We start from the raw sequence: 15,379 nt of genomic DNA on the forward strand, positions 1-15,379 counted from the left end.
GGACCTGGAAAAGGCTGATAAAGTGGTAGTGTTTGGTAAAAATATGCACAGATGACCAGGTAGCAGCTTCCAGAATGTCCTTGGTAGGGACTCTTTTTAGAAACGCAGTAAAGGTAGCAGTAGCCCTAGCAGAGTGAGTCCTGACCGTCTCAGGTGGCTTCTTAACAAGTTGGCTGTAAAAAAATGAGATACAGTGAAAGATTCATTTGGAGATGGTCTGTTTGGAAACTGGTTTTCCTTCAGAACTGGTGGAAAAGGCCACAAAGAGTTGCTCTGACTTTCTCAAAGTTTTAGTTCTGTCAAAATAGTAATCCAAGGATCGAAGGAGTCTTTCCTCCCTGGCTCGGAGTATTGGGAAAGGAAGGGGGCAGGTATACAGATTAATTCAATAATGTGTCTGTCACCATCTTGGGCATGAAGGAAAGGGTTAGTCCTGAGGGAGACTGGATGGAGATAAGGAAGAGCTCCACTGCCATGACAGCCTGCATCTCAGAGACTCTTCTAGCAAAAGTGATAGCCAGCAAAATGGCAGTTTTCCAAGTTAGAAACTTTAAGTTAGCAGAAGCTGCTGGTACAAAAGTCAAGGTCAGTTTTTCCAGAACAAAATATAGGTCCCATGAAGGGATAAGGTAGTCTCCTGGGAGGCCTGATGTGAATCACTCCCGTGAGAAACTGTCTGAGAAAGGGGTTAGAAAATACAGGAGAAAGAAAAGGGACATGGGCTGAAAAGGCAGAAGCATGAATTTTAATGGAGGATTAAGACATGCCCTTGTCAACTAGACTAGCCAGGTAATCTAGGATGATGGAGATCTTGGTGAAGAGAGGATTGTGGCCCCGTTGTTGACATCAACAGGTCAAGAGATTCTGGGTGGACATCAGATCTGAGTAGATTATTGACAGATCCATGGCTTGTATTAGAGAATCGTCCAGGTAGGGGTAGATTTGGGCACTTTTGGTTCTTCAAAAGGCAATTAGAGAGGCCAAGCACTTTGTGAAGACCCTGGGAGCGGTAGACATGCCAAAGGGCAGCACAGAAAATGGACAGTGACTGGTACCTACTCTGAAGCTTAAGAAGCCTCTGTGTAAGTCCTCTATGGAAATGAGCAAGTAGGCATCTTAGAGCCAGGGTGAGCATGAAGGCCTGAGGAGCTATCATGGGGAAAAGCTTTTGAAGAGTTAAGATTTTTAATTTTGGAACCAGCAGGACCTGATTGAGGGTAGGCAGGTCTAAAATGGGACACCAAGAGCTTTCCTTTTTGGGAACTAGGAATAGCATGGAGTAGAAACCCTTTCTTTTTTGGTGTTCTGCAACTGGTTCCACTCTGCCTGGGAGCACATATTCTGATTTTGGGAAAGGGTGTCTGTCCTTTGGTTTGGGGAATGTCTGGATAGCCTGAGTGCTTTAGTGGCTTTTTGTAAGCGAGTCTTTAGCCATTTGAAATAATGCTTAGAACCCACCTGTCTGAAGTGATGGACACAATTTCCTTGAACACGGATAATCTTCCTCCTAGTCTTGTGTGGAGAGGGGAGGGAAGGGGGTTTAGAGAGACTGGGATGGAGGGGTCATTGTTACTGTCTGCCAGGAGCCTGTGGCCTAGAACTCCCTTGCCTGGAAGTGTCTGAGGTTCACTGCCTGTTTCTTTGTAGTAGTTGTTGCCTTTGTGTCCTTTCCCTATGGGGCTTTCTCGGTCTGTTTTTGGATTGTGAAGGAAAGGATCAATGTTTAGTGGGGTAGTTCCTGCTAAACCTAGGATGCTGAACCAAACCTGAAGGAAGTCTTTAACAGTTTGCGTAGATTTAGCTTTGTCTTCTATATACTTTTTTTTTTTTTTTTTTTTTTAAAAAGTACAGTCTTGGCTTTGGGCCAAAAGAAGAAATTTTTGTCCATTGGGACATTCAAAATATTTGACTTGACATGTTTAGGAAGGATTGTTCCCTTAGCCAGGCATGTCTTCTAATAACACAACCAGTAGCTGCATCCTGGCTGGAAACTTCCATAGTGTCACAACCACATTGTAAGGAATGCCTAGCAACTTCACAGCCTGAGTGACAAACGTACAGTAATTCTTTGGAAAGGTTCTTTTCCTCAGTGGTTGTAATTTTTTTGCTTCAAATGATACGGAATGGTCTGCTGGTATTTTACCATGTGGAAATGGCAGATAAGGGCCCTCACAGCTGAGGTGGCAAAGGAGTAATCTTTTTTGCCAAATCTATCAAGGGCCCTACTCTATCAGTAGGCAAAGGGTTTTTGGAGACATTGGCTCTAGCTCCTTTGGGTCCTGGGATCACAATCTCTGGATCAGAAAAGGGGTTCTTAAAGAGATGTTTGAGTCCAGTACTCCATAAAACCTGTATGGTTTTCAAGGAGGTGGAGGAAAGGAATCAGGATTGAAAGAGGAACAGGATGGCAAAAGACTTGTGCTTTGCCAGGCCAAGGGATTCCCTATTCCTCTTTTTGGATTGCGGGTATTCATAGGCTTTCCACAGGAAATGTTCCCTCGTGGCATGAAGAGTTTTCCCAAAGGTAATGTCCGGGGGGGGGCAGAAGCCAAGTTTTCTTCAGAATCTTGACTCCTCAAAGGAAGTCAGGGAGGGTCCTTCATCAAAAACAGACTCCTCCTGGTCAGAATCATCAGATTCAAAATGGTCAAAAAGGACTTCCGGTGCAGAGTTCCTTTTCTTTTTCCCTGGGGAAGACTCAACAGGGGGTTATCTGGATATGACCAGGGAAATTAAATCTTGAGCTAACCTAAGCAAATCCTGCTGATAATCATGTGAGTGGGAGCCAGCAGGCCTAGGCCAAAGTTGGCTGATGCCGCAAAGAAGTGTCACCAGTTAAAACACATTCATCAGAAGCAGAGGCCTGCTGAGCAGCCTCAGACCCGACTGACGAACCAAGTCCCAAGGCCTGTGTGGAAGTTGAGGGACCCGATAGCATACCGGACACCAAACAGGTCTCAGAAGAGACCTGCTCCACCACCTCAGCGGTCCTAAGCCTGGGTCATTTTTTTTATCCCTTTTGCAATTAGGGATGTCAAAGTCGGAATGACCGGTGGACACCACTGGACACTGAGAACCAGATGCAACACTAAGGTGCCTAGCTAAGACTTCAGTTCTCCACATAATAGTCCAAGAGTTGAAACAGGCACAGAAACAGCAGTTAGGGATGTTGTGATCTGGGCCTAAACAGGCGACACAAAGAATGGAAGTCTCATTGTGGTTATCACAATGGAGACAATTATTAACTTTATCTGATACGAGTCAAACAATGAAAAAAGGGTTTCTCCAATGGGATACTTAGCTTTCAAATGACTTTTCTCTGGTGCAGACTGACCAATGCACTGAAATACTCCTTGCTTCGATGGCAAGAAAAGACAGAAATCATGTTGTCAGCTGGCTCTCTATATACTCAAGTGTACTGACATTGGTCAGGGCATCTGCCAGCTCTTGGAAGAGAGAGATTTTTTCCTCTGGTAGTTGGGCTGGCCAATGGTTTTCACAGCAGGAAATCCCACAAGTCAGGACTGCAACAGTAAAACATGAAGAACATACACGGATTACTCTTAGGAAGGGTTATTGGGCAGGCAACCACCTCTTTGAGGAGCTCTAAGATGTCGCCAAATGAGACATCTGGTGGTGGTCTGGGGGACCCTTCACCCTCATCAAAATCAGTGTTTTCAGTGACTGACTCTTGCAGATCGTTTAAGTGCCTCCTTTGCACTTTCTTTTCTGATGGACCTCCTCAGTGGGATGCACTGGAACGGTATCAGACAAGAGAACGATACCCTGCCGGGTGGCCTGCAGACTTCTGGATAGCTGTCCTGGTGGAACACATGAATAAGGCTCTGGACAAAAAACTGAATGAGACAGGGAAGTCAGATCTGAAATGGACAAAATTGTCTGAACTTTAAGTATAGAGAATACTCCCTCCACTACCTCAAAAGTGGAGTGCTTGGGAGAAGCAGAAACCACCAGATCTGACAAAGCTTACTGATAGTTGGCACCCGCTGTCCCACAGGCAAACCATCAGAGAAAGGAGTAGGAGCTAAACTATCTAAAACCAATGCTCTGAGGGGAAGAGATGGCTCTGACAACTTTGGAGTTGAATCCAACACTCTGGAGCCAGTGCAGATGCTTTATCTCTGAGCGTCGTCCATCTCAGAGATACTTCGGGCTGGACAGCTCAAAGAAACCATAGTAGTTGAAGAATACATCTTCTTCAGATCCGAGGAAGATGGCTCTAAGGCTTTTGGATCCAATGGCTCTAAAATTGAAGCACAGATCTCAGAAGGATCTATGATAGGTGGTGTGGCTGTATGGAGGGTCTCCTGACCTGATGGGGTCAGTGCTGAAAGAACTCCCATTTGAATCTGTATCCTGAGGAATTACCTCATCATCCTATCCACATCTGCCTCAGACAGGCTCCTGGAAGACCAAAGAGAGGAAGCAGAGCAGAAGAAGAAGGCCTCAAATGACATCTTGGAGACTGTTCAGGAAAAGGTGAAGGGAGCCTGAATGTGATCGGCTCTGAGATCAAAGGGGGAGAATGGATCAGATTTTCATGCAAGTTTAATCAGAGGCTGCAAAGATGGAGCTGAAGTTGAAGTAGGACAATCCAGGGATCTCTTATGAGACTCTTTGGCCACAGAGTCTCCCTTGCCTTGTCTCTTGGGGGTTTGAGCCCCAGCACTCAGAGGAATGTTTAGAGGAAAGTAAGCCCTGTAAAATCAATTTTTTCTCCATGTCTATAAGGACATGGGAGTTGAACTCGCTGCATAGCTCACACACAATGTCTAGGTGTTTAGGGCCTTGACAGTAAACACACATGGTGTAGGCATCTGAATTGGGGATTTTATGCCCACATGCCACATATTTCTTAAAGCCAGACAGCTTATCAGACATGTTAAACTGGTGGTAAGCCAAATAGAAATCAGAAAATAGAAAAGATCTTTTTTTTAGTAAAGGAAAGAGAAGAAATTACCAATGATGGTAAAATAAGAACTACTACAAAAGTACTAGAAGAATAGGGAAAGGACTACCAGCAATGGTATTAGTAGTACTCAGAGTACGAGGAAAAAAATATATATATAAATGGATAAAGGAAAGAAACAGCAGTACTAGATAATAGTATGGATATTTAACGTAAAAAAATAGACAAAGTTAAACTTACTGACCAACAAGAATGTTAGAAAGTTATACCCAAAGCTCACAATCTATGTCCGATCGCAATGGGAGCAAATGGGATCTGAGGTATGTTAGGTGGGTGGGGCATTATGGGCAAAGGGAGGAGCTCGAGAGTTTAAGTGTTCCACAATCTGGATGAAGCAGCAGAGTCAGATTAGAGGATCTGATTCAAACCTAATTGTTGAGGAATTAATGAAAATTATATCAGATCTTGCTTTAACCTATTTGACTGAAGCATGTACTGCCAATTAACTCAGTCTATGATTATTGTGGCAGATTAAAGTGATGATCTTCAAATGCTTCAGACTAAATGGAGACATAAGGACTACAAAAGCAAAGCTCTGCCATTTCAACATGTTTAATTTTAATTACTACTTTGTTTGCCATGTATTTATTTATTTACATCTAATATACATTTGCTGACAGGGACAGTCCAAACAGGAAGCCCCATTTTCAGTGAAGTCCTGGGGAAACTATCTTGAAAATCGGCATAAAGCATAAAAATACAATGCAGATAAAAATGCACTATGATTAATACAATCAAGATGCACATTAAATGCAAAGTTAAAATGTAAACATTTAAGTACACAGACTGGTAGTAAAATAGGTAGTGATTTATTTACAAAAGTACAAAAGCATGCAAAAACATAACACAATACAACATGGCATGTTTAAATGCTGACATAAAAACGTTGTTACTGTGACAAAGGGGATACTACCAGCACAGCTATCTGGAATTTTGTAATTAATTATATGCCATCTGTGAATATCAACATGATCTATATAAGATGCTTGTGTTATAAATGTATTAGAACTGTATGTCATGTGTACATCAAACTGGTCTGTACAGACGTGTGTTAAAAAAGTATTTTATAAAGGGCTTGTGGTTAAAATGTAACCACATTATGTACTACTGGAATAGAACAGAAATGCATATGCACTGTTGTAACTGTTTAAAAATGTATATATTTTAACAGTGGAAACTGGAATACAGGAGGTTAACTTCAGAAAAATAGCTGAAGTTAAATTACTTTACAGGCCGGAGGCATAATGTCTGTACTGGGAAGCTTTCTGTATTGACTTCGGAATGAACTAATTACTACCTTTGAAAGTATGAAAGATTGCAATTGTTTTATGAGTTTCAGCATCTGCCAAAGATTTGAGGTCTACGTATTTTCACACGTAGATGCTAAATACTGCCAGGTTCCAGCAGTTGGGGGGTTCACCTGGGATAGAGTCAGGTGACAAGAAATGACATCACTCTGCAAGCTATCCCTAGCTGTAATATATTAATTTGAGAAATCTCAGAGAGACACAGAGCATTCTGCATTCTGTCTTGGATCTAACAAAAAACATTCACCACATCTGCCTTGTTCTGATGAAGTAAGGTACTAGGGAACAGTATACTTCTCTTGGATATAGTCAGGAATATAGCAAAGCTTAGTTTAGATATTTTTCTTTATTTATTTGAGACTGTCCTGTAATGTTGTTTTACATATTTCCTGTGATTTTGAACTCAGATGTCACTGTGATTATATGCGGAGTATTTTCTTGTTCTTTTATTATTTATTATTAAATATATTTAAACCTTTCATTATGGTTATGTCTAGAGATATATAAGTTTTGAGAGTACTTGCATATTTATTTGGTGACACTGTGTGGGCCACTCCTAATAGCCTTGCTCTTGGTCAAACTACCATTTGTATTAATATTACATAGTAAGATTTGACACCATTTGTTAATGGCCTTAAAGTAGCTGATGAGGAGTTGGTTGGTGGCAGTGATAACTACCTTACAGTCTGGGCCAAAGGAGGCATTGCTAGTAAACCTGTGCCAGCCTTCCCCAGGTGTGTGTGTGTGTGTGTGTGTGTGTGTGTGTGTGTGTGTGTGTGTGTGTGTGTGTGTGTAAATAAAACCTCAAAGAGTGTGTGTGTCAGCTATTTGGGCAGGGACACGAAGCAATGGCTGGAAAAAGAAGGTGCTGGAGGTCTTGGCTTGGCCACTCAGCTGAGATCTCAACTCTATAGTTGCACCAGTGAGGAGTCTTACTGGAGAAAGAGGTAGAAACCAGCCCCAGACTGACTGGTCTCTGTGTCCTCTTAAGGGAAATTGCACTTGATGCAGAGAGCTGCATCTGGAAATACTTTGTGTGTACATGTCATCCTCCCAATGTACATCCCTCCACTGGTGCGAGTGGTGAAGACTGAGGCGCCCTGATTACTGGGCCAGTGCAGGGACATCACAGTTACAAAGAAAGAAAAAAAAAAAGAAAATAGAATTTAAAAAATTAAGAAATAAAGAAGGAAGGAAAGAAAGAAAGAAAGACATTTTGTAAAGTTAAAAGATGTATGAATTATTTTACTCCACACATTTAAATTACACTACAACAAAAAATACCGTACTGTTCCTTTGAACTTAGGGAAAACGGTAATAAGAGATTAAAGTCAGAGTAGTAAGCATACAAAGAAAACTCAGCATATACATGGCAGGTTTAGGTTTAAGTTATTCCACTGATCTAATTAAAACTACTCTGATGGTATGCATCATGTGAAACCAACAATAAAGTTTATTCTTCTGTTAATTGTATTTTATGGGCACACACAAAGCTTGTTTTTCCACCCGACATTCATTTTCATTGGTTTAACTGTTTACACCAAAGCCATAAGATAACAAAATATTTGATGAATAAGAATGGCATTATCTTACCAGAGGGTATAGGGTCTTTCTTTACAATCTTTGCAAAGAAAAAGAGATCAGCAAGCAACCTGGATGGATAGGGCATTGTGACCAACTTTTACGCATGGCAGGATTTTAAGCAAAACTTAGACAGGAAATCTTTTCCCATTAAAAGTGATGCAGAGAAGTTAGGGCCAGACAGTGATACTGAAAAAAGTAAATGAAAGTGGTAAATCACTACAATGATTTCTTTACAAAAGAGCAGAGAAACCTAAGAACAAAACATGCAATGCCCACCGAAACAAAAAGAAGCATGCCAAGTAGTAACAATAGTAAAAGTAAAAACAATGACAGTGTAGAATGATGAAAATGGATTGAGAGTTAGGACAAAAAAACACAAATGGAAAGGCAATAAATCCTCCTGAATTAACCAAGGAATACTAGTTACTGCAATTAAAGGAGAATCTTTAGTGGTAGGAGATGATCAACCGGTATCAACAAAAATGACATGAGCATATACATCTCTATGGTCAGTGTAAAAACCAGAGCAAAAGACAACATAATACCTCAATGACTGAACAGAAAGAGGAGAAAGTAATTTTTTGAATGAAAAACACTAACATAAGGGCTGTAAGATGGCAACAAAGGCTGTGTTTTTAAGAAAAGGGAATACAATAAGTTAAACAAATAGCTGGCAGAGGCTGACAGCTTATAATGGCCAATAGAAAGAAGGTGCAAAACTTAACTAGTGAGAGCTGAGCACAGTTTGAACATGCATAACAAACTGGAAATAAAAATGCAGGCATCAAAGAAGAGCCTGACCTTAAGTATGCATAGGTACTTGAAGGCAATTTAGTCTTATGCCTATATACTGCACCCATCCCCAGGCCACACCCCCTTTCTCAGTTAGGGCCAGGCCAGCCAATTTGGTGTATATTTGTGGGAATCCATCCGATGATCAACATTTTGTCTGAAGGATGCTTGCGAATCACACTGTTTAACCTTCAGGAGAAGTCTGTTCTAGAGGTGTGGAGGTGCTGTGCAATAAACCTGTCCTTCCATCATGTTTTGTTTATCTGCTTGTGAAGTCCCTGTTTCTAGTGTCAGTGGAAGTATTAAACTTGACAACAGATCAAAGATAAATGGATCTGCAATGGTGCAGTGCACTTGACAAAGGTCTCCCCTTAATAGTCTTTAAGATACCGAATAAAGTGACAACGATTCCAGCCTCTTCTGGTAGCTCAGGATGCTTAGGCCTGTGTTCTTTCTGGATGTTTAATATGTCTAGGGAGATAATCTTGAAGGAGGCACTGTACTGAACAACTGGCCTAATCAATGCTGGCATACAGAAATATAGGCTGACATCTGGAATGCCCTACCATATGCTCCCAGGCTCCTTAACACCAAAAGGTATTCAAAACACATGCAAGAAAACACTAACAAGCTGGATCTGTAGCTGTACATGTCCAGAACAGGAATAATAGCTTTGCTTCTTCCTCCTCTTCTACCACACCTCTGCTCTCCTCTACTTTGTTACCTACTAACCCACCGTCTTCTCTCACCCTGCCTCCTACCTATGCCTCTCAACTCTTTTACCACTCATTTCATTTATATCTCATAACTGAATCAACCTTTTGCTTTTCACCATTTGCAAATAAATCGTTACTCTATATTGTGACATCTGTCCTATTGCATAGTTATTTAACTTTATCTGCATAGAAAATAATTAGTACAAAAATTCTTACTACTTTATGTATAGTTACTATCTTATCTACTCCACAAATAAAAAGCAAAGGCAAACAGAAAACCAGATACTGTAGTTCAGTAACTAGTTCTGGGTTATTAAACTTAACAGAAGTGCTTACTAAACTACAGTATCTGGTTTTCTGTTTGCCTTTGCTTTTTGTGGAGCAGGTTTTGTTTTTATTAGTTTGTCGGTACTATCTTATCTATTTTGACAGTGTAAAATTTATTTTAATGGTATTCTGCCCGACACTGTTGATACTGTGCAGCTTATAAGATTCTGTTTGCACTGCACATACTGGAGCTTTTCTCTATAGCCTCCACTGAAAAGGGGCCTTAGTGCCTAGCTCAACTTCCTTGGTCAACAAAAGTAAAAATAAATAAATTTACAGGAATAATAACCACTATGCCTCTCAAATACTATGATTTAAGGCATAGTGCTATGATTTTTGGTGCTCAGATTTAGCCTTACCCCTCCTAGCTTTATGGTATTTTTCTTAAAATCATTTCTACTTAACTGTATACAACTTATTAAATAAAGACAGTGTGCCTATATGAAGATTCACTAAACCATACAGACTTTTGCATGTAAAAACCTTCTATTATGAAAAACAAGAAAAAGCTCCTCTTTCTGACCCCTCTGCTATGATTTTTAATGCTTGGAGTTTAAGTATGATGATCGTCTTACATCTAGATGATGTTCTCTTAGTGATTAGTTGTTACACAATGATCGAAAGACCAGAACCTTGAAACTTGGGCTGATAACTCCCTAACTAGGCTTTCATTTTATAATGATGTACTGGCAATACAGTATGCTGAGAGGATGGGTTGCCTACCAAATGGAATGATACTACATTTTTTTACCATTTAATGTTTGCCCAACTTCAGAACATTAGAGAATTACTGTTGAAGATTCTGGGTATAACAGGGGCTTAACTTTTTGGAGACTCATACGAACACCAAGTTTCATTGCCCAGGTACAGCTGGTCTTTGCTGTTAATAAACTGGTTTGTACTTCTGCTGCATCCACATATGACTAACCACAATGTGTCGGCTTGTTCAAAAATGCCTAAAAGAAGAGAAGCCCTGTAACTAAAGTTGCATTCAGTGGCCTGTAATACTAAATAAAACAGAAATTTAGAAAGCACTAGAATATATTATGAGCAAAGTTACAGTTTCTCTAAAGTGACTAGTTACCACTTTCAAAACATTATGTTTTAGCTGAGGAGGAGGAGTGTGAGGGCAACACCAACGATCAAATGGTGGAAATTGAAAAAGGGTAATTGTGAGGTGGAGTTCAGGGAAGAGTTAAGACAGGCACTGGGTGGCAGTGAAGAGTTACCGAATAGCTGGGTAACTATAGCAGAGGTGGTAAGGGAGATGGCTAGAAAGATGCTTGGTGTGACATCTGGAAAGAGGAAGGAGGACAAAGACACCTGGTGGTGGAATGAGGAAGTACAGGAAAGTATACAGAGAAAGAGGTTGGCAAAGAAGAAGTGGGATTGTCAGACAGATGAAGAAAGTAGAGAGCAGTATAAGGAGATGAGGTGCATAGCAAAGACAGAGGTGGTGAAGGCTAAGGATAAGGCGTATGAAGAGTTGCATGAAAGGTTGGACACTAAGGAGAGAGAAAAGGACCTGTACCGAATGGCTAGACAGAGGGACTGAGCTAGTAAAGATGTGCAGCAGGTAAGGGTGATAAAGGATAATGAGGGAAACATACTCACAAGTGAGGAGAGTGTGTTAATCAGATGGAAAGACTACTTTGAGGGGCTGATGAAGAGAATGAGAGGGAGAGAAGGTTGGATGAAGTGCGGATAGTGAATCATGCAGTGCAGTGGATTAACAAGGAGGAAGTAAGGACAGCTATGAAAATGTTGAAGAATAGAAAGGCTGTTGGTCCAGATGACATACCTGTGGAAGCATGAAGGTGTTTAGGTGAAATGGCAGTGGAGTTTTTAACTAGATTGTTTAACGAAATCTTGGAAAGTGAGAGGATGTCTGAGGAATGGAGAAAATGTTTTGGTACTGATTTTTAAGAATAAGGATGATGTGCAGAGTTGTAGTAACTACAGAGGGATTAAACTGATCAGTCACAGCATGAAGTTATGGGAAAGAGTAGTAGAAGCTAGGTTAAGAAGGGAGGTGATGATTAGTGATCAGCAGTATGGTTTCATGCCAGGAAAGAGCACTACAGATAAGATGTTTACTCTGAGAGTGTTGATGGATAAGTACAGAGAAGGTCAGAAGGAGTTGCAATGTGTCTTTGTGGCCTTAGAGAAAGCATATGACAGGGTGCCTAGAGAGGAGGTGTGGTATTGTATGAGGAGGTCGGGAGTGTCAGAGAAGTATGTAAGAGTGGTACAGGATATGCACAAGGGTAGTGTGACAGTGGTGAGGTCTGCGGTGGGAGTGACGGATGCGTTTAAGGTGGAGTTGGGATTACATCTAGGATGAGCTCTGAGCCCTTTCTTATTTGCAATGGTGATGGACAGGTTGACAGACGAGATCAGACAGGAGTCCCCGTGGACTATGATGTTTGCAGATGACATTGCGATCTGTAGTGAGAGTAGGGAACAGGTGGAGGAGATCCTGGAGAGGTGGAGATATGCTCTAGAGAGAAGAGGAATGAAGGTCAGCAGGACTAAGACAGAATGAGTGTGTGTGAATGAGAAGGAGGATAGAGGAATGGTGTGGATGCAGAGAGTAGAGGTGGCAAAGGTGGATGAGTTTAAATACTTGGGATCAACAGTTCAGAGTAAGGGTGAGTGTGGAAGAGAGGTGAAGAAGAGAGTACAGGCAGGATGGAGTGGGTGAAGAAGAGTGTCAGGAGTGATTTGTGACAGATGAGTACCAGTAAGCATGAAAGGGAAGGTCTACAAGAGGGTAGTGAGACCAGCTATGCTATATGGGTTGGAGACAGTGGCACTGACAAAAAGGCAGGAGTCAGAGCTGGATGTGGCAGAGTTAAAGATGTTAAGATTTGCACTGGGTGTGACAGGGGTGGACAGGATTAGGAATAAGTATATTAGAGGGTTAGCCCAGGTTGGAAGGTTTGGAGACAAAGCCAGAAAGGCAAGATTATGTTGGTTTGGACATGTGCTGAGGAGGGATGCAGAGTATATTGGGGAAAAGATGCTAAGGATGAAGCTGTCAAGTAACAGGAAAAGAGGAAGGCCTAAGATATGGTTTATGGATGTGGTGAGAGAGGACATGCAGGTGGTTGGTGTGACAGAGCAAGATGCAGAGGACAGGAAGAAATGGAAACAAATGATATGCTGTGGTGACCCCATTACGGGAGCAGCCGAAAGAAGATTACTTTTTAGCTGTGTTTCATTATGTTGCTAATAGCAAAACTCAGAAGTAGATATCTGTAAGGGTGAGGGGCACAGGAGAGAGCCCAAATGGCTAACATGGCTAAATACAACCCACTATGCTTAGCAAGCACACTAATCAGGTTTTTTACATATCAGATTACTAACACAGAAAAGCCTTTTAGCAAGGCATATAAACCACTGAACATGAGAGCTTTTGCAGTGGTCATTTGCTATTCATGAAGGATCAGATATCTTAACAATTAGAAATAAATTCTAACCTTTTCACCTTGTAAAGCTTCTAAGCTTACAGCCTTACTAGAAAATATAGTACAAAGCCAACATCGCTTAAAACTGTCACAGACAAATTATTTGCTAAATGCATGTATATTCAGTGGAAATCTTGCAAGAAACCGGATGACATATCAGAATATTTCAATCTGTTACATGTTTATAGCAAAATTAAATTAACTACTTTGTAAAACCGGTTTCTAATATTATTTAAGTTAACTTTGACACTTCGGGTCTGAAGCAGTTAACAGTGTTATATGAAACATCTCACTTTACATAAACCAAGACTATTTAGTTGAAATGTGTGGATAAACTGTGTTAATATAGCAGCTTCTTCATGGACCATCTTCTTAGTACAGAAATAAAATGATCTGCCAAATTCAATGTTCAGTTTAAAGCCAAATGGAATATATAGATCCAGTGCCACCAGTCCCTAATCTTATATATCTGCCACTTAATTCCTTTTGCCTGTATTAGGCCCTGAAACTGAGAGGTGACATGGCAACTTTAACTGGAATAAACAAGGAATAATTCCCCATGAAGTGCTCTTGTTAGTCCAAAAAGCTAGAGTAAATGTTAAACCACACACAACAAATGGTAGCAATCACATTACCGCTGTGTTCCAGTGTTTCCTATATGTGAAACAACACAGCACTTCTACCTTTTTTCTGCTTCAATTACTCATCAATCCAAAGGTTCTTACTAAGCTTGCAATGTAGAGACCATAAAGAAGCTCAGCCCTCTCAGCCAGTACAGGTGGGAAACTAGCACAGCCCCCCCCCATCAAACGTTCTCTACATATTCCTGGAGAAAATTTGCTGTCCACCCAGCCAGTCATCCAGTTTGTTTTTTAAAAGTTTGCTAGTGAAGTACGCTGCTTGATAGGTCAAGGGAAACAGAAATGGGTATACATTGGGTTAGGTATTTATCATGCCATCTGGTCTTGTTGATGTGGTTAGTAGAGGTTTAGGTCTCTAGAACTGATGCTTGTTTTGCCAACTGTCCTGTTTAAGTGAAAGAGGTCAAAGAGTACCAGGTGATTCATAGCATGGAAAATTAAGCACAGATTACCCCCTCAGAAATCTCTATGACAGAGTACAGTGGCAGAGCTTATAGTCTATAACAGTAACTATGGGTACTGAGACCAGAGATAGTTTTGGTGAGGAAACATTGCGGTCTCTCAATCTGATTTAGGAATCTGGTGAGGTACATGCCAAAGAGTGTATTACATTCAAAGATAGCCCTAATAAGGGATGAATAAAGTGGGATTTATAATTTCACTAAAACATGAAGAGATGCCATGAGGAATAAGTTAGAAGGATTTTCGAACCACTAGAGAGACATGCTGGTCAGTGGAGAGTCTGTTAACAATATACGTACCCACATCCCTGATGACTGCATCACATTTAAGTGGAATGTTATCCATATGGTAAGCAGTAGTAATGCTAGACTTACCAAAGGAAACTATACTGCATTTCTTGGGTGTTAAAAGCCCATGATTAATACACCAAGGATTTGTTTGGTCCAGCCATTGCTGAAGAATTTGAATATCAGAATGGAATTTGATAACTACCCCAAGTTTGCAATCTGCAGCAAACCTGGTAGGCCAAAGTCCCTTGATATAATCTTTTACATCACAGAAATATATAGCAAAGAGGAGGGGCCTAGGACATACCACTGTGGGACATGACAAGTGACATTTTTCTGTCTAGAGCAAATAGCCCCAACTATAATTGTATGGGTTCTGCCAGAATGCCAGTTATCAATCAAACAAACTATATATGGATTTATGAAAAGTTATAATAAATGTGCGCAAGTACTACCCAGGCAGTCTCAAAAAGTACAAGTTCATCAAGTACAAGTTGCACAATGTTCCGCAATTCAATTGAAAAATATAAAAGAATGAAGTAAATTCCTCGTCTCTTCAGACCAGAAAATACACTCTCTCAAAGAACATCAATATCCACGTAATAAATCACCAATAAACCAATGTTTTGATAAAGCTGAAAAGCGAAAGCGCTCACCTGTCTTTTATTTTATGCAATAGACTGTAGTCGACAGTTTGTCTCATCTTTGTTGGAGGATTTATTACGTGGACCTTCCTTCCATTCCTTCATATTCATTTCCATTCCTTAAATTCCTTCCATGTCTCTCAACTTTCCTTCCATCTT

General features: G+C 40.7%; 1 protein-coding gene across 1 annotated transcript in view; it reads right to left on the reverse strand.

Moving 5' to 3' along the window:
* AGTPBP1 (ATP/GTP binding carboxypeptidase 1) overlaps window positions 1–15,379 on the reverse strand; it is a 2,804,614-nt gene that overhangs the window by 800,831 nt on the left and 1,988,404 nt on the right. The window lies entirely within an intron of this gene.

Source organism: Protopterus annectens, chromosome 2.part0 (genome assembly GCF_019279795.1).
Source record: "Protopterus annectens isolate FY-2018-M chromosome 2.part0, PAN1.0, whole genome shotgun sequence".
NCBI lineage: Eukaryota > Metazoa > Chordata > Ceratodontiformes > Protopteridae > Protopterus > Protopterus annectens.